Source organism: Erythrolamprus reginae, chromosome 7 (assembly GCF_031021105.1).
Source record: "Erythrolamprus reginae isolate rEryReg1 chromosome 7, rEryReg1.hap1, whole genome shotgun sequence".
NCBI classification, from domain to species: domain Eukaryota; kingdom Metazoa; phylum Chordata; class Lepidosauria; order Squamata; family Dipsadidae; genus Erythrolamprus; species Erythrolamprus reginae.
Genome location: NC_091956.1, coordinates 54,881,282 through 54,902,405, shown reverse-complemented (window position 1 = coordinate 54,902,405; position 21,124 = coordinate 54,881,282). Strand labels below are relative to the sequence as shown.

The 21,124-nt window shown below is 37.2% G+C and overlaps 1 long non-coding RNA gene across 1 annotated transcript in view; it reads right to left on the bottom strand.

The window, feature by feature from the left end:
* Window positions 1-358: 358 nt before the first annotated feature.
* Window positions 359-21,124, bottom strand: part of LOC139169939 (uncharacterized) — an 81,940-nt gene continuing 61,174 nt past the window's right edge. Inside the window, exon 3 of the long non-coding RNA XR_011559556.1 lies at window positions 359-707. This is a non-coding gene — a long non-coding RNA (uncharacterized lncRNA). The remainder of the gene's footprint in view (window positions 708-21,124) is intronic.

Genomic DNA, 21,124 nt, shown 5'->3' with positions numbered 1-21,124 from the left:
GTGTTCAAATTCAGTAGCTAAGAATAATTGAGATTTATTGTATATTGGTGAGAAGACATGAGCTGATGCATATTATTGATGAGCTTTCCTTAGCTTAAGTAGCCAGAAATAACCTTCTTGTTTTCAGGAAGAGCTAACTGAAAACAATGTCAATTTTTCTTGCTATGGATAAGCCAGAATTTTCTGTAATGTATTAAGGTTTCAGTGTTTTCTGCAGCATAGTTACTGTGAATTAAAGATATTTAGTTTTGGCTAGGTATGTACTTGTTAGCTGCTTTTATTTGCAATAATATATCATTTTGCTCACATGAATACAAAGCTAAAAATCTCAGAATTGTTATTTTTATATCTATTTTTGAAAAATTGAGAAATGTGGGGGTTTTGAACATTGTGATAAATGTATTGAGCAAAAAGAAAGAAAAAAATCTTTGCAACCAATCCTCACATTCACAGTCTTTGCAGGTCTGTAAAGCTTACAAAAACTGAAGTAAGATCATGAGTCATTTGTTTAATGACTGAGTTGTCAGTCCCATTTGTGGTGCTAAACACAATTTAGTACTATTAAGGATCTATTAAGAAGTTTGATCTGGGATCAGTTCCAGTTTGATAATTTTATTTGTTGTTCTGAACAACTGCAAGTTCTCAATTGGAAAGTAATTGGAGATCCTTCCAATAATGTTCCATGGCAGGAATAAGATATATGGAACCTGTGTAAATATAAGAAAGAAAATAAATCCAGAGTCAACTAAGCAATGTTGCCTGGCGGGACCCAGGGGAAGAGCCTTCTCTGTGGCGGTCCCAGCCCTCTGGAACCAACTCCCCCCAGAGATTAGAACTGCCCCCACCCTCCTTGCCTTTCGTAAACAACTTAGAACCCACCTCTGCCGCCAAGCATGGGGGAATTGAGATCCTCTTTCCCCCTAGGCCTTTACAATTCTATGCATGGTATGTATGTATGTATATTTGGTTTTTATATTAATAGATTTTTAATCATTTCTAATACCAAATTACTATTGTACACTGTTTTATTGTCGCTGTTAGCCACCCCGAGTCTCCGGAGAGGGTCGGCATACAAATCCAATAAATAAATAAATAATAAATAAATAACACAGAATCTAAGGTGGGAATTTCATTTTAGCATATGCTAGTGAAATACATCTTCTTTAGATTGTTTCAAAATAATAGAAATTTGATTTGTATTATTTGTATTACTAATAATAGAAATTTGATTTGTATTATTTGTATTACTACTACTATGCTCTTTTGCCTTATTTATTTATGAGTACTCAGAAACAACAATAATAAAAGATAAATGAGAATTCTGTGGAAAATTGTTTATCATGGGAGAGAGAAGTATTATTTCTTGTTTTAATTCCTTCATTATGATTCTGGATAATTATGGAAAAGGTATCTTGTTCTAATTTAAAAATTACTTTGTGTGTACATGCATCCACATGCCTTCAAATCAGTTTTGGATTCCTGATGGGTGCATAGTCAAGTCCCTACAGTTTTCTTGGAAACATTTCAGAAGTTATTTTCCATTGCATGCTTTGTAGGGCTGAGAAAGAGTGACTGGTCACTCAGCTGGCTTCATGAACTTACAGTCTCTCAGTTTTTAGCCTTGTTCTCTGATAATTTTACTGTTATGTTTTTATTAAACGATATGACAAATATTTACTCAGCCTCCTTGAGTCCCAATGGGATTGGACGGCATAGAAGTTGAAACAAACAAACAAACAAACACAAACAATACTCCAGTTCAAATATATTTATGGGTAGGGGATGTTAAACCAATTCAAAAGTGTATAAAATCAAATTATTTTCAAATCAAATAGAACCAGTTCTTTTTTGGTTACCATTTTTTTCTCTTTTTTATTTTCTTTTAAAGAAGATACCCTACCTGGATATAGCATGCAAAGAAAAGCATGCAACCTTATCTTTAGTTTTTCATTGATCATATCACTATCATTTTAGATCAATTAAGAAATGGTCAGGAGTTCATTGTTAGATGAAGAATGTGGCAAAGGAGTGTATGTGTGCTTGTGTATAATTTTAACATTATTTTAACATTAAAGGCTATTCAAACCAAAAAGGAAATATATATGAACTCATTGACCTAAACTCTTCCATTAATGAAAATGATACAGACTTGATTCAGTCAGGTTGTAACCTATCATCTTTATTATCATAATTATCTTCAGCACTTTAGCCGAAGATAACTTAATCCTTAAAGATGGGAAGATTATCATGTGTTAACTAATCAACAAAAATATCTTACATAAAGGGTTAGAGAAAAATCCAAATAGTTGTGTTAGTTATTATTCTGATTTGCTGAAATATGATTGTTTTGATAAACGGTTGGTTGAAAAGCTTCAGCTTGTATGTAATCATTCAGGGCTGTTTCAAACTTAGTTTTACGAACAATTTTATTTAAAAAGCATACTTTTTCAGAGTCTATTTCCAAATTTGTTTTTCACCACATGGTGTTGTGATTCAGCCTGAGGCTCCTCAGGGAACGGCTGGAACTCTGCCGGATCCATGCCCAGAGGGGGAGGACGATGAACAGGAGGGGGAGGACCAGGCAGAAGAGGAAGAGGAGGAGGGAGAGCAGCCTGAGACCCCCAGGGGGGCTCTCCCCAGTGAGTAGCCTAGATTCATTAGATGAAGATGCCCAGGCTATCATAGATATGAGGCAGAGACGGGCAGCCCAAAGAAGGGGCCAATTAGCAAGGTATTTCCATCCCTGAATTGGTAACAGCTGGGTTTGGGTGTGGTTCTCCTCAGCAGGGTTGAAAAGGCAGGCCCGCCCTTACTGTATTGTGGAGAGTTATCAATTGGGAGTCCTGTGACCTTGCTTCGATTCTTGGCGTCTCTAATCCTGGCTTGTGGCTTCGAAGGCTGAAGACTTGGGGGAGGCGTGGGTTTTATTACCTCCAGTGTTGTTTTTGCCAGCAAGAATCCTGTTTTATTGCCTGGCCGTCGTGAAACCTCTGTGAAGCTTCATAACGTTCCTGTCTGTAAGAACAGTTTTTGTTACCTGTGTTTGCTTTCAAATATATAAACTGCCTTTGCTTTGTACCAGTGTGTCTGGATACTCTTTTTAGTTGGTGTTGGCGTCTGTGGGAACACATAGTAATTGTTCTTATTCAATTATAAATTTCTGTCATTTATATGTTGCCAGAATCCAAAGAATCCTGGTGTTTTAAAACAAGGTGTCAAACGCAATTTCATTGAGGGCCTCATCAGGGTTGTGTTTGACCTCGGGGGACCAAGTGGGCATGGGCAACGGGGTGGGTGTGGCCTGACACCACTCCCAAAACTGCTGTCATGTTTCCTCTTCACATTGGGTAGACCGGGCTGATCTGGCTTGATCTTTCCCCTTCACACTGGGTAGACCAGGCCGAAGCTACATTGACCTGATCTTTCCTATTCACATTGTGTAGACCAGGACAGCCTCACAAGCCAGATCCAACCACATTGTGTTCTTGAATTTGACACCCCTCGTTTAGAATATCAATTGTTATGCAGACATATACTGGGTTGTACCAGATAACTCTTTCGTCAGGATTTGTAGCAGTATGGAAGCTCCCTGAAAACATTCTGAATATCAGTCAAAATACATATCAGGATTGCAGCATTTTTGGTGGTCCCATGCTCTGCAATTCACTCCTTTCAGAGATGCATTTAGCTAATGAGTCATTCCGTGTGAAATGGACCAATTGTAAAGATCATCCCCACCTTACCATCTCAGATTTTGATGAAATTTGGCACATAGTTTCTTTATGATATAAAACTACTCTGTGCAAAATTTTAGTTCAAAAGACCTCATATACAGGAATGAATTTACAAACAGTTGATGAGATTTTTTTTCAATCCTTATATGAAGAGACACCAAAGTGAAAACAATATATTCTTAAAGAAGAGAATCTGCTCTTTCTAATGGTGCTAAATTGAAGAGGATTGAAGCTGTCCCACAGGATCAAACAGGGTATCACACTATTTCAATTCCCCACATGCTCAGGACCACATTAAAAGCTGAAACACAGCTCAGGAGCTTCTCAGCTCTGCTTCGGACGAAGAATACATGTCAGCATTAAGGCCGAAGGGCTTCTTCTGACATGGAGACAACAGGAAAAAACCCCCCAAAATTACATCATCAGTGGGTTCCTACCGATGCGGCACTTGACCTTACCGATAGGAACCTATGTTACATTAATAAAATTATGACTATAATTTCAGAATGAAGAAATGTTTAAATAGTCCCATGTAACAAAGATAAAACAAGGATTCAATCATTCCCTCAGACTATTTTCTAAAAAATAATCTGGTTGCTTTCCCCACAAACTAAACAAGATAATCTCCAGTCATATCTGCTAGCTTCCTCAATCCACACATTGAAGTTCCAAACTTTCATTTATCTTTGCTATTTTTGCAGCTAAATGATCTTGGATGACTTTGAAAACCTAAGCAGAATTGGACCTAGTTAGCCCTTGGATGAAAGCTCATCGGGAAGTTTCAAATATTTGTGGAATTGGAAACCATCACAGAAGAAGTCTGTGGCAAACTCTCTCCATATTGTATTAAGAAAGATATAGTGGTGTCCATAAACAACCAAGAATCAACCTTGACTTTATCACAGCTTATCATATATATTGTATTTACCCAGATTATTCTTTCATCCACTGAATTTAAAAAATGTAAAAAAATGTTTTTACCATGATTGTAAAGAATGATATCAGCTATATTATTGGATCTAAAGGTCAGTTTATTTTTCTATCTATAATATATGTGTTTTGATGCACAGTATAAACATTAATTTATATGACATCAAAACCCTGCAGAGAGAAATATTTATAATTGGTGGTTGTCCTTCTTAACCTTAAGCAAAGAGTAGAAAATTGTTCAAAACTCACGAACTCTCTTCACTGCATCCCAATCAATCCCCAATACAACTGGCCAAGTTGAATATTTCACAAAGCGTAAAGTGAGCAAAATTGAAGAAAGAATCCTAACCTTTCTCAGCAATCAGGGAAAATGAAAAATAAATTGCAGTCAAGCGAATGTATGTTTATTTGTACAGTTCGATATTCTTTCAAGAATTTATATTTTTACTTGAGTAATTAACCTTCTGAACTTGCAGAGAACAATTTATAAGCACATATTCCTGTACCTAGCTATCCTTGAAATGCAGTGCATTGATTTTCTCTTTGAAGCTCTACATAAGTGGGAAAAGAGAAATTTTCGTTTAAATGAAAAACAATTTTCTGATAAAGCCTGCCCCCTTTGCCTCTTAGTTACTGATGTCAAGTTCCTTATCCGCTAATATTGCACAAGTTATTTTCTTTTCATCTCAGTTATTGAAGATGAAAGACTCTGAAATTATTTTTATTCTCCTATACTTTTAAACAAAATTTATATAGTTCTGATAATGATGGTCTAGACATTGATGGAGGTGGCAATTTTTATATACAGTAGTTGCCTTCATTCCTTATAAAAATCAAAACGAATGCTAGATTGACAGGTTCTTATCTCAGAAATCCCATGTATTCTAAAAGGTGAGAGAATCAAATTTCTTAGAACATTTCAGAAATTATTTTTTACTCCTTTTTTGAAGAACAGTTATAGAATTTACCCAATTACACTCTACAATCTCTGTCTATTTATGCATATTTTGCTGTACCCCTCATACCTTAATGCCTATAGTGAGCAGTTTCTTAAGGCAAATGTTGTTATAGTTATTTCTAGAAAGGAACATAAACAAAAATATAGAAGAGGAAAACATGGTTACTTTAATGCCATTTATTCTTGTAAGTTAGGAGCTATTAGGAATCTCAATAGGGGAAAGCCTGCTATTACAAATGTTCTAGTAGGGTCAAGCTAGATGGCAGGAGGCTCCCAAATATATATATAGTGTCAGTCACTGCAACTAACTACCCAAGATTTGATGGTTGTCCTTCATTAGGTCTTAAACAAATTACATGCATGATCACTAATCAGACATGCTATACTGAATTCTAGCCAAGGGGCTAGACGAAATGTCTCCATCTCTTTATTTGTATGAAATAATATATATTTATTCATCTCACAAGGCAAATAAAATGAAAGAAAACCATCAAGTTTTAATCCAATGCTCAGGTTTGGATTAGAATATGAATGGAAGCAAGAATGTGAATGGAAGCATTTCAGATAAATGTCTTGTGGGATTGAGGGTGTGCAATGTCTTGGTTCTCTTCATGTTTATGTGACATTATTGCTATTATGATTCCTCATAATAGCATTTTTTACTTCCGATGAGGACATGGACAGGACCATGTAGTTTCACTGCCAACAATTTTCAGAAGTGTTTTGCCAGTACCATATTCTGGGATGTTTTTCAATTTCCTAGACTGTGGTTGAGACAAAGTTACCCAGAAAGCCATAGTTAGCTAACTGGCTTTTACACCTAAGGGAAGACCCAAAGGAAATGCAAGTTTGCCCCATCTTAATGCTCTTTGTTATAATAGAGGGGAGACAGAACCATTGTTTGGCTTTCAGAATTTTATTATTAAGCCCTGTAACAATAGAGTTCCATCAATGGTTATGAACTTGTTCCAACCTGTTCTAAGCAGGGCTACGTTTTCCATAAATTCTCCAAAAGATCCACTGTTCAAACAAGCAATCTCTTTTATTCTTCACAGCAGTTTATATACATGGAATTATAGTCAGGTAAAATGCAAACAGCACAGCTGGGGAATTCTCTCTCGGCGGGAAACTAATAGATCTTCTGGCATAGTTAACATTCCCTTCTGAATAGCTTGGAGATAAAAGCACTATAAATCACTGCTTTAGACAAAAGCTTACTGGACAACAGCAGACAGTTCAACAAAGCATCTTTGGACTCATTTTGGGAAGCCTCTCCTAAATCTTTACTGTTTTCTTTCAAAAACAGCACTAAAGTCTATGCCATTCTCTTTCAGCGCAGTTGTCAGACAATGCCTACATTTTCAGCTAAATCCTGGAAGCGATATCTACAAACCACAGAGCTACTAAATGTGGATTCATACATCTTACCTTGAATCCCTTCTCATTATTTTTCTTCTATATCTTGGATCTAACCATTCATTTTCTAATACCTCATGATCACTATCTGACAGGGACCAACTTTCCATTGGTCCCTGAGGCACTCCTAAATCACTGTCAACTTCACACTTGGCTTCCTTTCCATCTGATAACCTCCTTAACCCAGGATAAACTAAGGAACCTAGCTCATCGTCCTCAGAATCAGACATATCCTGAGGCTGACAAGGATCACTTACAACACAACCTGGTCTACTTCAACTGACAAAAAGGCAAAAATGCAACAACATTGCTCTAGTGAATTCAAACCAACCAAAAGCACTGTCAAAAATAATGTATTATCTTCCTGTTTATTTGATCATTGTAGATCAAAAAATACATACTCTCTTGAAGAAAAGAGATATGAAAACTCAGAGATCAGATATTCAAATGAGAAAGGAACAATTAGCATGGAGAATCAACACAACCATTGACCTTTCCGTTTGCCTTTCATTTAGGATTTGCATATTATTTTCCTGTTAATTCTTTTGGGTTATTCTGGCTTTGCTGGAAGTGTTCTTGCATTCTGGTGAGCCAATTTCCTGCTAATTGATGCCAAAACCTTACAAGTTCAGTGTTTCACTCTTTTTATAAAGAGTTGTACATAGCTTAGAAAAATCCCCTGAACAGATGGAAGAATGTAATGGATCTCATTTGATAGACTCATGTAGAAGGATTTGAAAAAGCCAAGAGAAATAACTGAATCATGAGTACCAGCATGTCACTGCTTAGTAATGCTATGTCAATGAAGGTACATACGAAGAATTCTAGAGGAGAAATACATGTTAGAAACATGTAAAACAAACCAATAAATTCTTGAAGTTTTTTTACTTAAAGAAAACTATCCTTCAATTTTAGGATAAGAATTTAAAAAATTAGGTTTGATGTCCATAGAATACAAGCTTGCCGAATGTAATGGTCTTTGCCAAGAACTCTAAGAAGTTCAATATTCTTTTTAAAGTAGAAAGAGGTTATGAATTACAGAATGTAATAGGAAGCTATGAATCTAGCTTATTTTTTATGTTGGTAGTTTTATAAACCTTTCACTAAATTGTTCAGTATTTCATATATTTTGTTTTGTTTCTGTGGCCACAATAACATTACGCTGGAGATTAGCCTAAGATATCTTGATGATGCAACATTCTGTCTTGAAACTAAACTTGAAAAGTCACAGTATTATTTTTCTTTGTAATTAATATTTTACTGACTCCACCCAAGATGTCTTATAGAGCAGGACAAATGGTCATATTGTGGTACCATCTCGAGCCATCAGAATTCATTGCTTGAGTATTTAGAATGCAAAAGACATTATGAACATAAATGCACATAATAAAAGCCTTTTGTGATTAATACCATGCCATTATCAGAAAGGTACTGATAGGAGAAAATGCATTTAGAGCTAAAATTTAAAATAGCTTAAACTACCTGTAAAGCTCCATATATAATGCTATGTCTAAATTCAGCTTTAATCACTTTTCAATTTGATCAGTATACTAGTTAGTGCTAAACGTGGACTTATTTTAAATAACTAGGTGTTACAGTTTTAGATTTAATTGGTAAAATAACTCGGGGGAGAACTAGTTTTCAGCTTTATTCAAGATTAAATGTCAAGTGAACAAAGCCAAAGAGCAAATAAAAGTGTTGTCAGATGCATCATAAACTTATTCAAAGACCAGTATCATTTGGAAATGTGGTTTAGGACAGGCTGGTATTTTAAATAATTATCCCCTTGCCTTTATTAAATAATTTTAATTATAGCTTCAGCTTCACTCTTTGGAAGTTATTTCTATGACTGAAGAGAAAAACATATTTTCCTTATCTGTATTTTTTCTTCTTTTTCAGATATATTAGAGATAGGAGGAAGAAAAGCTGCAGCATCACAAAGCTTAGTACTGGATACATACATTAATGGGAATAAGGAGGTCACTGACCATTTGAATAGCTACTTCTGTTCAGTTTTCTCAGAAGGCAGCTTACAATATAATTCTATGGGTGGATATAGCATTGCTTCCATCTGTAGGGATTCAGCTCCAGTGATCTCAGAGGCCGATGTCTTAGAAGAACTTGAATGATTAAAGACAAATAAAGCAATGGGTCCAGATGGCATCCACCCCAGAGTTCTTAAAGAACTCAGATATGTGATTGCTGCCCCCCTGACTGATTTGTTTAACCAATCCCTTTTAACAGGAAATGTTCCTGAGGACTGAAGAATGGCCAGTGTTGTGCCTATTCACAAGAAGGGCAGTAGAGAAGAAACTAGTAACTACAGGCCAGTTAGCTTGACATCAGTTATAGTTAAAACGATGGAGACTCTACTAAAAAAGAGGATAAATCAGCACCTAAAAATCAATAACTTATTGGACCCAAATCAGCATGACTTTACTGAAGGCAAATCATGTCAGACTAATCTCATTGATTTCTTTGACTATGTCACAAAGGTATTGGATGAAGGTGGTGCCATGGATATTGCCTATCTGGACTTCAGCAAAGCCTTTGATAGGGTTTCCCAAAAAGAGCTGATAGATACCATATATACACGAGTATAAGTGGAGTTTTTCAGCACCAAAAATGTGCTGAAAAATCCGATCTTGACTTATAATCGAATTATTGAGTTGGGGGGAGCTGAGCAACAAAGAAAGTGTGGGGAAATCTTCCGGCTGTGAAGTTTTTTTCCTCTCAATGTTGCGAGCGCATGTGAGAGAGCTCTCTGTTTCACTGCCAGCCCACCATGTGCCTCTGGAGGAGGGGGGAGGCTGAGCGCTCCACCACGAGCTTGAAAGAGAAAGGTGGAGAGAGGGCCAGGTGAGACCTCCGGTTTGAGCAGCGTCGCAGGAGTGTGTGTGTGTCCTGTGGGGAAAAAGCAGTGGTCATTCCTGTTGCTCGGCTCCTGGACTGCCTGGCAGAGGCGCAGCCCATTTGGGCAGCAGCAAGCCTCACGGTGGTAGCCCTCACCCACAGGCTTCACTGTAATGTATTAAGGCTAAAACTTGCGAAATGTTCCTGTGCTCTGGAGTGGAGATGAGTTCTTTCCTTCCCGTGACCTCCTCTTGGTGGAGACCGAGTGACGGGTCATCCCTCCCTCTCCTACCAGCCAGGCTGGGCACTGCTCCTCCCCCCCCATGGGAACTCAGGGTGCCGGTGAAAGAAGGAGCATTTTCCGCGTGGGACTGGGTAGATCTCGTGGGGCAGCAAAATCCCCTCTTTCCAGAGTCAGGTCCAGTACTGAGCCCGAAGTGGAGCTCTGCGCCAAGAAGGGCTGTTTGGTTGCTGCAGAAACTCCGTTGCTGCTCAGCCAATGGGAAAAGGGGGAGGAAGGGCAAAGCCAGCTGCTACCATCAGATTTGCAAAATGGTGCATTGTATCAGGGATGGGCTACTAGGGGGACAGTGAGTTCAGGCCAGCTGCCGCTATTGCTGAAGCTTCGCTTGGCATTTTCTTGCTTCCAGCATGGAAGCCACGAAATGCCGAGCGAAGCAACAGCAGCAGCCAGCCCAAGCTCTGCTATGCTGTCCCGCACTGCTGCTTCTCAGACCGTGGCGATGGGATGATTCACTTGCCCATCCTATCACCATGGCCTGAGCTGCTGGGCTCTCTTTGATTTGCTCTCCCCATGGAGGCACCGCTGGCTGGCCCTTCTACTCGTTCTTGGTTCGCTATGTGCACTCCTTAATTAACAGTCTTTTCTACCAACCTCCCGAATGCTTAACTGCTGCAGCCATCTTTTATTTTGCTAAGAGTATTAATATTTCCTCATTGCTCTCACTATTGAAAGCAAAGAGATATTCCCAAACACATCTAGCATTTTCTGGAAAGAAGTAGAGATCATATTTCTGGACTGCGTCCCTCCTAATCAGTCTCCATGCAACTGTAGCAGCTGCCTTAATTGTATGTTAGGATTAGAGACTGAGTTTATATGTTTCACTGCTCTGTGACAGAGGTGTAACTGATATAAATTAAACAAAACAAAAATCTTATGACTACTGGCTAGCCATTCTCACTGTTGGATGTGGGCCACTGAGGAAGAAAAAAAAATGAATGAAAGTAATCAGAGACTCAATGTTCTCCTATCAAGCATAGTCTTCCTATGCTTGATGGGATCTTCAGCTACTACAATGTAGACAATACAGATCAGCAGTGAAGCCAGCTTTAAGCCAACTGTGTAAAATTGGATTTCCATCAAATGATCCAGTAGATGAGGATTTCATCAAATTAGGAAAATAACATGGTTCTATCATCAGCCAACAAGTAATAGTAGAATAAAATGTTAATATGTGTAAGCCAAAGAATTTGCATTAAAAAAGAGAAACTTGAGGAAAATAGCCCACCCATGTTTTCTCTTTTATAATAAGACTTATAAATTAGTTAAATGTTCCTCCCAAAGCAACAGAGTTGCTACTAATATTTCTTATATTGCTCTTGTTGTCACAATGGTATATTGCTGGAAAGAGCTCTTCATCAGGAATTGACTGATAGAAATTTTTAGGCAAGACAATAACAAACTGTCTCCATAAATCAGGAAGAGATAAGACTCTATCGAAATTTTCATAGATTCCTTAGCCCTTTAACGTAAGGTTAATGATTTAAAATCATTAACCTTACGTTAATGATTTTATACTCCTTATGCATACTTTTCCATTGTTTTCTAAGAAGGTATTCTCATGACTTCAGTTAAGTAGGATGCTTGGCTGCATAGCTAGAGGTATAACAAGCAGGAAGAGGGAGATTATGATCCCGCTATATAGAATGCTGGTGAGACCACATTTGGAATACTGTGTTCAGTTCTGGAGACCTCACCTAGAAAAAGATATTGACAAAATTGAACGGGTCCAAAGACGGGCTACAAGAATGGTGGAAGGTCTTAAGCATAAAACGTATCAGGAAAGACTTAATGAACTCAATCTGTATAGTCTGGAGGACAGAAGGAAAAGGGGAGACATGATCGAAACATTTAAATATATTAAAGGGTTAAATAAGGTCCAGGAGGGAAGTGTTTTTAATAGGAAAGTGAACACAAGGACAATGGGACACAATCTGAAGTTAGTTGGGGGAAAGATCAAAAGCAACATGAGAAAATATTATTTTACTGAAAGAGTAGTAGATCCTTGGAACAAACTTCCAGCAGACGTGGTAGATAAATCCACAGTAACTGAATTTAAACATGCCTGGGATAAACATATATCCATCCTAAGATAAAATACAGAAAATAATATAAGGGCAGACTTCTATGTTCTTATGTTCCTATGTTATAATTCTCTGCCATCAAATTAATGAATGCATACAAAGACATGCGACATGATATTATTCAATAAATGTTAATAGTAATAGATTCCAAGATATTTATTAAATCCTGGAGGGGAAAAAACTCTAAATGGTTCAATATTATTAAAGAATATAAAAGATTTTGGGACCATAAATAACTGGTTCTTTAGATTTAATTTCTGATTCTGCATGGGGATATCTTTTTTTTCCCCAATGTGAATATAATTCAAAAACATGTTAGGGTTTTTTTTTTAATACTTTGTAGTTGAAAAGTGAGAAAATGCAATAGGAAATACTTGATTTGCTATTATTTTCATTCAAGCTACTGCAAATATTATGACACATCTTTATCCTATGCTAAACTTGCTATTTATGTAAATTATGGCATTACCCACAAATGTATTTTTTGCAGTAGCAAATTTTGTTTCAAAATATGCTCAGACAGTAACTATGTTGAATGCTAACTAGTTCATATTTCATCTCTTTGACAGCTCACATGTCTAAGTATTCTGCTGAATTATCCATTGAATAATCCTTGAATTATTGAAAAACACTACTCACAGTGTTTGTTTTAGGAGTAGGATTGAAATGTGATGGAAATGTATTTTAATGCCATCAATGCTCTTCTCAGAACATTATTTATACTAAAAAGTTTAGAAAGCACTGATCACATTTAATTGTTTACCAAAGCAAACGCCAAATATAAGTGCTGGCAGAGTAAAAAAAACACACTGTTCTTTTGCATACATATTTTTTGATAAGAAATGTAATGCAGATATTTGACAATACACATGGCAAACATATTATAATCTGCAATATGAACTAGTCCATGCAAGAGAGGAATTGGGTAGGTGTTAACAATTGATTATAACACCTTGTTTCCAAGAACAACAGTATTCTAAAACAAACATTATTAGTGCTTCTATCCCAGGGGTAGGCAGGCATTCCACCGATGAATAAATGCTCTGCAATTTTATTCTACATGAACAATGCTATGTTCTCTTTTCCTCTGTTCCTTTTTAAAGAGAAAGACTAGTTTTAGCTGTTTTTCTATTGATCCGTTTTTCCTATCTGCTAAATCAAATTAAATCAAGCAAGTTTTAGCCAGCTTGGCTGCTTAGCATGTATCAGCTTCTTTCTGCTGTTGTAATGAACAGAAGATGTGCTAGTAAATAGATATTGTTGCTGTGTGGCTGTCAGAAAAAGTATAGTCACTTTGGGAAGAAACTTTGGAAGCAATAATAAGTAAGATGAAAGTAATAGTGTCTACTTCTTGTTGTGATTCCGTCCGAGGCCCCTCAGGGAACGGCTGATCCTCTGCCGGCTTCCTGCTCAGAGGGGGAGGATGAGGAACAGGAGGTTCAGGCAGACGGGGAGGAGGAATCTCAGGCTGAGGGAGAGGGAGGACAGCCAGAGTCCCCCGAGGGGGAGCTCTCCCCAGCAAGCAGCCTGGATTCCTTAGATGAAAATGCACAAGCAATCATCGATCTCCGGCAGAGAAGAGCAACACAACGAAGGGGACAATTAGCCAGGTACTTTCAGCACTAAAGAGGCAACAGCTGGGTTTGGGTGTGGTGCTCTCTGGAAAGGCTGAAAAGGCAGACCCACCCTTCCTGGCTTGTGGAGTATTATCTTTGGGAGTCCTGGGACTTGGCTGTGATCTTTGGCGTCTTGGAATTCTGGTTTGTGACTTTGAATACTGAAACCTTGGGGGAAAAAGGTGTGGGTCTTATTCTCTACAGTGGTGGGTGTGCCAGCAAGAAGTCTGCTGTATTGTCTGGCCGTCAGGACTCTGCTGTGAAGTCTCATAGCCTGCCTGTTGGGAAGAACAGGTTTTTCTCTGTGTTTATTTTTCAAACTATAAAGTGCCTTTGTTTTTACCAGCGTGTCTGGCTGTTTTTTCCAGTTGGTGTTGAAGTCTGGGGGCACCCAGACAGAACACTTCTTAAAATGTTTCAGTACCAGGATTGTCTGTTCTTTTGAGGCTCTTTCAGAAATGCAGAAATAAGGAAGTAGGTAGAGATGGAAGAAATCTCTTCAGAAGGTGTCAGCCTTTTAAGCTGACCTGGCCTGCTCCAAAATTGAGTAGGGTGGCAACACAGTGTTGACAAAGTTAGTTTCAGGGATGGGTTCCTCCTAGTTCAGACTAGTTTGGGTGAACAAATAGCGACCTACTGGTGACATCATGAAGACATCACCAACCTGGTTTGGTTGGTGCCAGTCCATGGGTGCTGCCATTTTTAAAAAATGATTGTTTAATTTTTTTTTAAAATTTATTTCTTCTGAGCATGTACAGAAGCTGAGTTTTTCCAAACTTCTGGTTTGCCTGTTGGGCAGGGTTTTTTTTACACTCCTGGGCTTCAGGGATGTCTTCTGCAAGCCCAAAAATTAGCTGGAGTTGACATAGAGCAACATGTTGCGTGCCCTTTGCCATAGGTTTGCCATCACTGTTATTTAGTATGGATCTGGAATGTACTTCTTCATACTTCTCTATATAATACAGGAAAGATAGATTCTCATTGGGATCAAGAACTCAGTAGAAATGCCCAAATGTTGACACACCTCGTACTTTATATTTCCTGTCCCTTTAAAAGGATTAATTGATTAATTGTTTTGTACATTCATTTACCTAATGATGTTTCTTTGTTTCTTGTTCATTTTTAGTTAATGAGAATGGCAGCTGTTAAGTATATTTTTCTTGCAAAAATTGCCACAATTTCTGATAAACTCTCTTTATCTTAAGAGAGTTTGCTAATTAAACGTTTTCTAACTAAAACTGGTATACATTATAAAAAGATCGATGTTCCACACCCAGAAGGCTACATTGTAAGTTGCGGGTAGTTTATCTACCATGCTGGAAGTCCCACTGTTATAAAGAAAGTATTTCTAAGGATGAACATTGGCATTTGTCTTTGTTGACTTCTCTCTCTTTCTCCTCCCTCCCTCCCTCCATCTCTCTCTCTCCCTCTCTCCCTGTCTCGGGAAACCTCTTTAGCAGTGAGAAGGACAAAACAGTTGTTAGAAAGACATTGCACCATGAACAGCAACAGATTAAACTTTACAAGTAAAAGGTCATTTCAAATAAATGTTTATTTCCCTTGTGGTTGCATACGGAAAATAAATCTCAATTGAACAGTTGTACTTACATCTAGCTTTAAGCTAAAGAACACTGGAGGGTAGGAGAAGAGTAGTTTAAAAAATGGAGCAGTTTTTGTATGTTTATTACTGTATTTTTGGGAATATAAGACACACAGGAATATAAGACACACCTTAGTTTTGGGGGAGGAAAATAGGTAAAAGAATCTGCTTACCAGATATTCATCTGGCTAGCATTCTTAATCTGGTCCATTTCATCACATTATTTTATCCCCTAGTTAGGGCTTTAAAAAAAACTTATTTGGAGAGAGTAACAATGAAAGACCTTGCAAGCCGGTAAGAGCTGGGAACATTGTTAGCACTAGATTAGGGCTGGAAATAAACATTTGGAGCAAGTTACAGCAATGGAAAAAAAAAACCCTGCAAAGACTTAGGGCTTAGAAATCATTCTTCGCAGAATTCTTTATTGGCTAAGTGTGATTGGACACACAAGGAATTTGTCTTGGTGCATATGCTCTCATATGAAAGATCCTGCAAGCCTGTAAAAGCTGGGAACATTGTTAGCACCTGGTTAGGGCTGGAAAGAAACATTTGGAGCAAGTTAGAGCAATGGAAAAAACTGCAAAGACAGGGCTTGGGAAACATTCTTAGCAGAAGGCAATAATGAAAGAGCTTTCAAGCAGTAAGAGCTGGGAACATCATTAGCACCTGGTTAGGGATGAAAAGAAATTTACTTGGAGCAAGTTAGAGTAATAAAAAAACTCTATGAAGATTTAGAGTTTGGAAAACATTCTTCACAGAGGGTAACAATCAAAGAACCTGCAAGAGAAGAGCTGGGAAGATGGTTAGCACCTAGTTAGGGCTGGGGGAATTTTTTTTCAAAAAAAAAAAGATGCATTCAGAGTATAAGACGCACCTGAATTTTCAGTCTTTTTTAGGGAGAAAAAATGTGCGTCTTATACTCAGAAAAATATGGCAATTCTCATTTTCCAAGCATTAGAACTCATTTATAGTGGAGTCAGGAATTAATTTAACTTCGCACATTCTACTCTTCTATATATTATTGGTGCCCTTATTCAATTACACACAGTAAATTTTTGCCAATTTTATACACTTGTAAATGTTGTGGTTGACTCTGGCCCAGCTCCTGCTCCAAGGAATGTGGAGGTGGATGCAGGGCAAACATCAACATGTCATAGGCCTGTTTTATTGCCGACAGAGTCAGGTAGTGCAGTTTCCTCGGACAAAGAAAAAGGTGGGAGTGACTTGGAAGAGGGGGGCTTGGACACAGCCCAGGAAGCCAATCTCCATTATCTTAGGTCGATTCGGATGCGGAAGTCTTGGACCCCCGCAGGCGCAGAGTTATGTGTAGAAGAGACCAATTGGGAACATAGTACAGGAGATAAGAGAGGCCACATGTGTTTGGGTGGGGTTCCAGTAATTAGAGCTGCAGATACAAATAGCAGCATGTTGGTTTTGCCGTTGTGGAAGATTATCTGATCGCAGTTATTCAGGACCGTGCCTTGCTGTTTTCCGGACTTTGTTGGTTTTTCACACCTTTGAAACCAAAGCAGAGCAAAGTGTGTGTGTCTCACTTCATTGGAAGAAGGAGGGCTGTGACGTTTATTCATAGCTGCTAGATAAGTACTTAAGGACTGATTAAGGGAATTGTACAACCTACAAGGTTGTTTTGGGATGAGTGTTCTTTGCAATACAAAAAGGGTGAATTTTTTTTGTGATAAAGAACATTGTTTTGAATTTTCAAATGTGTGTATGTGTAAAATTTGTACCCTTGAATTTTCGGGAGACTCTTACCATAGAGCCCGGCAGAACAGTAAATATTTATCTGTCCCTTAAAAAAATAAAAAAATTGCTTACATATGCTTTTATCTTTATATAAACATTTAATCCAATTTTATTATTTATTTATTTATTTTGTCAAACAAGTATAGGATTGTAGTTTGTATAAACATAAAATAAGTAGAAAGTAATGATAAAAGAAGAAAATAGGACATTAGGACAGGGACCGTAGGCACTATGGTGTGCTTTTGTGCATCCCTTATTAATTTTTAGTGAGCTTATGGAAATATACATGTTTACATAAACATGAACATGTACACTTGTATGCAAGTAAATCCTTATATTACAATGTATTCTAAAATCACAGATTGATGAACTGTTTTTTTTTTTTTTACAAAGTAATAAGGAAAGGGAAGGCAAAATCTCTAAAATACTAGTGGTCATTATAAAAGAATCATAGGCTGAAAGTCATAATACTTCTCTTCGATTTCTTTCACAAGAACAATTAAGTTGTATCTAGAATTCAATCAATTTTATTTCACATATAGATAAGCATGGAATTATCACTTAGACGTATACTACAATGATAGCACAAAGACAAATTTTGCTATGATTGCTTAATAAACAATAAAATTATAACATTTCATCAGGAGTTTAAAAGAGTCATAAGAACTTGATGAAAGTTAATGTATAGAAGTCATTGATTATTACTCGCCTATGTCCTAACCACTGAATTAGTGGCCTATTACAAGAGCGGATTGCTACTATCGACCACTACAGCTTGGGTAGTCTTAAGTGTGCATGTCCCCAGCATAATTTTGCTTCCATGCATGTACAGGAAGCAAAAACACACCAAAATCTTGCAAGGGGATGCACATGTGAGAGAGATTTTGGTGATTTTTTTGCTTCCGTACGAGTGTACCCTCACAAGATATTGTTTATGCACATGCACATAAAGCAAAAAAAAATTAAAGAAAAAATATGGTGGTGTCCATAGGATTGGTACCGGAATGGTTGCATGCAAATTGTGCAAACTGGCGGCTGCTACTGGTGCACAGTTGGCTACTGCACCGGTAGCAACCCATCCCTGGCCTATTATATGAGATAAAACACACCAATATTTTTTATCACTATTCTAAACTGAAGGGCAAGCTTATTAAGTTTATTGCATTGAACAAGCCTTTGACATTTCAAGCCTCTAAGTGCCAGATGGATCAAATCATAAAACTGAGCCATATTTTATTCTGCCTCTCCAAAAATAAGCTACAGATATTCATACATGACAGAAGAGTAGAGTCTGGAGCTCTAAGGTTTCAGAACCAGATTTACAGCTCCTCCAAACGTTTTCACTGAAATGCAATTGTTTTACGTGATTTGGAATAAACTGCTATTCCTATTAACTTTCTTTGATTTAATTTCAGCTAAACTGTCACTTAAAGAAAATTAATACAGTTCTGGCACCAACTACTTCTTCATCTTGGTCCATAATCACATCTTCAAAATCTAAGGTTTTCTTTTACCATAAGCAAAATCACGGGAAGAAAATAACTCTGTAACTGAAGGAGAACATTGATCTGTGAAGCACAATATTATCCATTTTGGCAGTTTTTCAAGCTTGGCCACTAAAAATGAATTAATCAGGAATTCTACTTGGAAAGCTGGTGCTCCAGTCCTGATCTATATTCTTTCCCAAATTCCTGTTTATAGTATAGTCTGCACAGTGAATGGCAGATTAAATTTAGCTGAGGGAGCAAAGATGTTCCAAGTTCACTTGCAAACCATCCTTAAAGATGCACTGCAAAATAGTGAGCTGCAGCCACGTGAAACATTTCCATCTTTGACAACCTTTGCAATCCACTGTGCCAAAGAAAAAGTGCAGCCAAAGAATGGCAAGAAAATGTTTACTGTGATGTGCAGTTGCACGCACTACTAATGCAAGCCAGAGCTAATATACAGAATCTTCATTTATGGAAGTGATTACATATGCTGACAGTCTACAATTTGAAAGGCGATTTATTCATTAGCAGTTTATTAACAGATTACAAGCTGTTGAAAGTTGTCATTCAAAAGGCACTCCAGCACAAACAAAGGCAGCTTTTCCATGTTCTTTGACAGCATCTCATTTGTTTTGTAGATGAGATGCCCTGAATCATTTTGGAAGCTATCCATTTGTTTACTGAGCAGTCTCCTCTTAGTGAGCGAGCTGGAATCAAACATTCATTGTTGAAAGCACTCAAATTATCTGAAAACTGCTATGCTATTTTTTCTGTCATGATGCAGATTAAAGAAGTTGGGCCTTAATGTCACCACAGTCATCAAATTGTTCAGAGTTTGTGCATGCCCTTCATGGTCAATTGCTTAGGCAGATATTTAATGGCTCCTGCAAAATTGATTATATTGGAGAAGAAAAGCTTTTGTTTAATGCAATGTCTACTTCCATTTCAGTTAGTACAATTATTCCTGATACTTGTGCTTCATGAAAGTAAAAGGAAATAAGCATCAGTGCCTTTTTTCACACCCATATTCACTCTATTAGCCTACTGCTCCAGTCCAAAAAATCACATTTGTCAGAAAGCACTTTTAAAGTTTCAAAGTAATTCATTAATAGACATATTTCCAATAAAGATATATGCTCATATCAAGGTATCTTAAAGACTGCATTACATGGATTAAGATTCTCATTAAGGCATTTGTGTCCCTATCCATTTAGATGAAAACCAGGTGATATCATTTGAGCTAGATGCAAAGTGCCATCAATGAATTTTTAAAAAAAATAGATATACTTTTTGATTTTATTTAATTATTCTTACTTTACCTTCATTATTTTTTAAAATAAAAAATTCAAGGTGGAACACATATTTTATATTCCTTCCTCCTCCTATCTTTCCCACAACAAAACTCTTTGAAGTCAGTTGGGCTGAGACAGAATAACTGACACAAAGACACCCCATCAGTTTTCATGCTTAAGGCTAGAACTCACTAGAACTCACAGGTTTCTAACCTGATGCCTTTACTACTAATCCAGATTGATTTTTTGTATTGTATATTAAATATATTGACAATTACTGTCTATTCAAAGGCATAAGAAGATTCTAAGTCAAAGTTAGGGAAATTTCCCCATGCAACTTCCAGCCAGGGAGTTACCAAAGTACTAGCTATTATAAGCAAGCTGTCTATTGTTTAAAAGTAGCATTTGATTTCACTTGGCTACAATAACTAAAGTAGATTTCATAGCTTATATATCCACAGGGTCTAGATAACAAAGTGGTTGTCTATATCTCCTGGCAGTTAGAGAAAGTCTTTGAAATAGCCACCTTGAGCTCAAGCAATATTTATGGAATACTCTTTTTATTGCATCCTTGATGTTTCTATTGTTGGTCAAATAATAGAGGGATATAATTGGCTTTAATTTGATGAAAATAGACAGGAAAATGGCCAGCAGAATCCAGCAATGCCCAATGCTGGCATACATGTACTAACATCATGCCAATGCTGTTTGTATTTAGTAACTGCATCTCCCTATCTAATGCAAGTATATAAGCATTTACAATTTATGCACATGTCATTATTTGCCCTTCTAACTTTTCCCAGCTGCAGATACCCATAACAAAAGCCACCAAGGAGTTTGAAATCTACATGATTATGGAAACTCAGTTATAGTATATCTAACTTCCAAGCTTTTCAATAATCTATACCCCTAAATCTGTAATGGGAAAGAAATATTAATCTAAATAGGCTGTCTAATTATAATCCCTTATTTATCTAAAAACAAATAGGGAAGTCAAACTTTTTAAAATCATCTGAAATCAAAGTAATGTTCTGCAATAAATGAGGACAGAGAGCCTCAAAAGCATTTGAATTGTCCTTTGTGCTT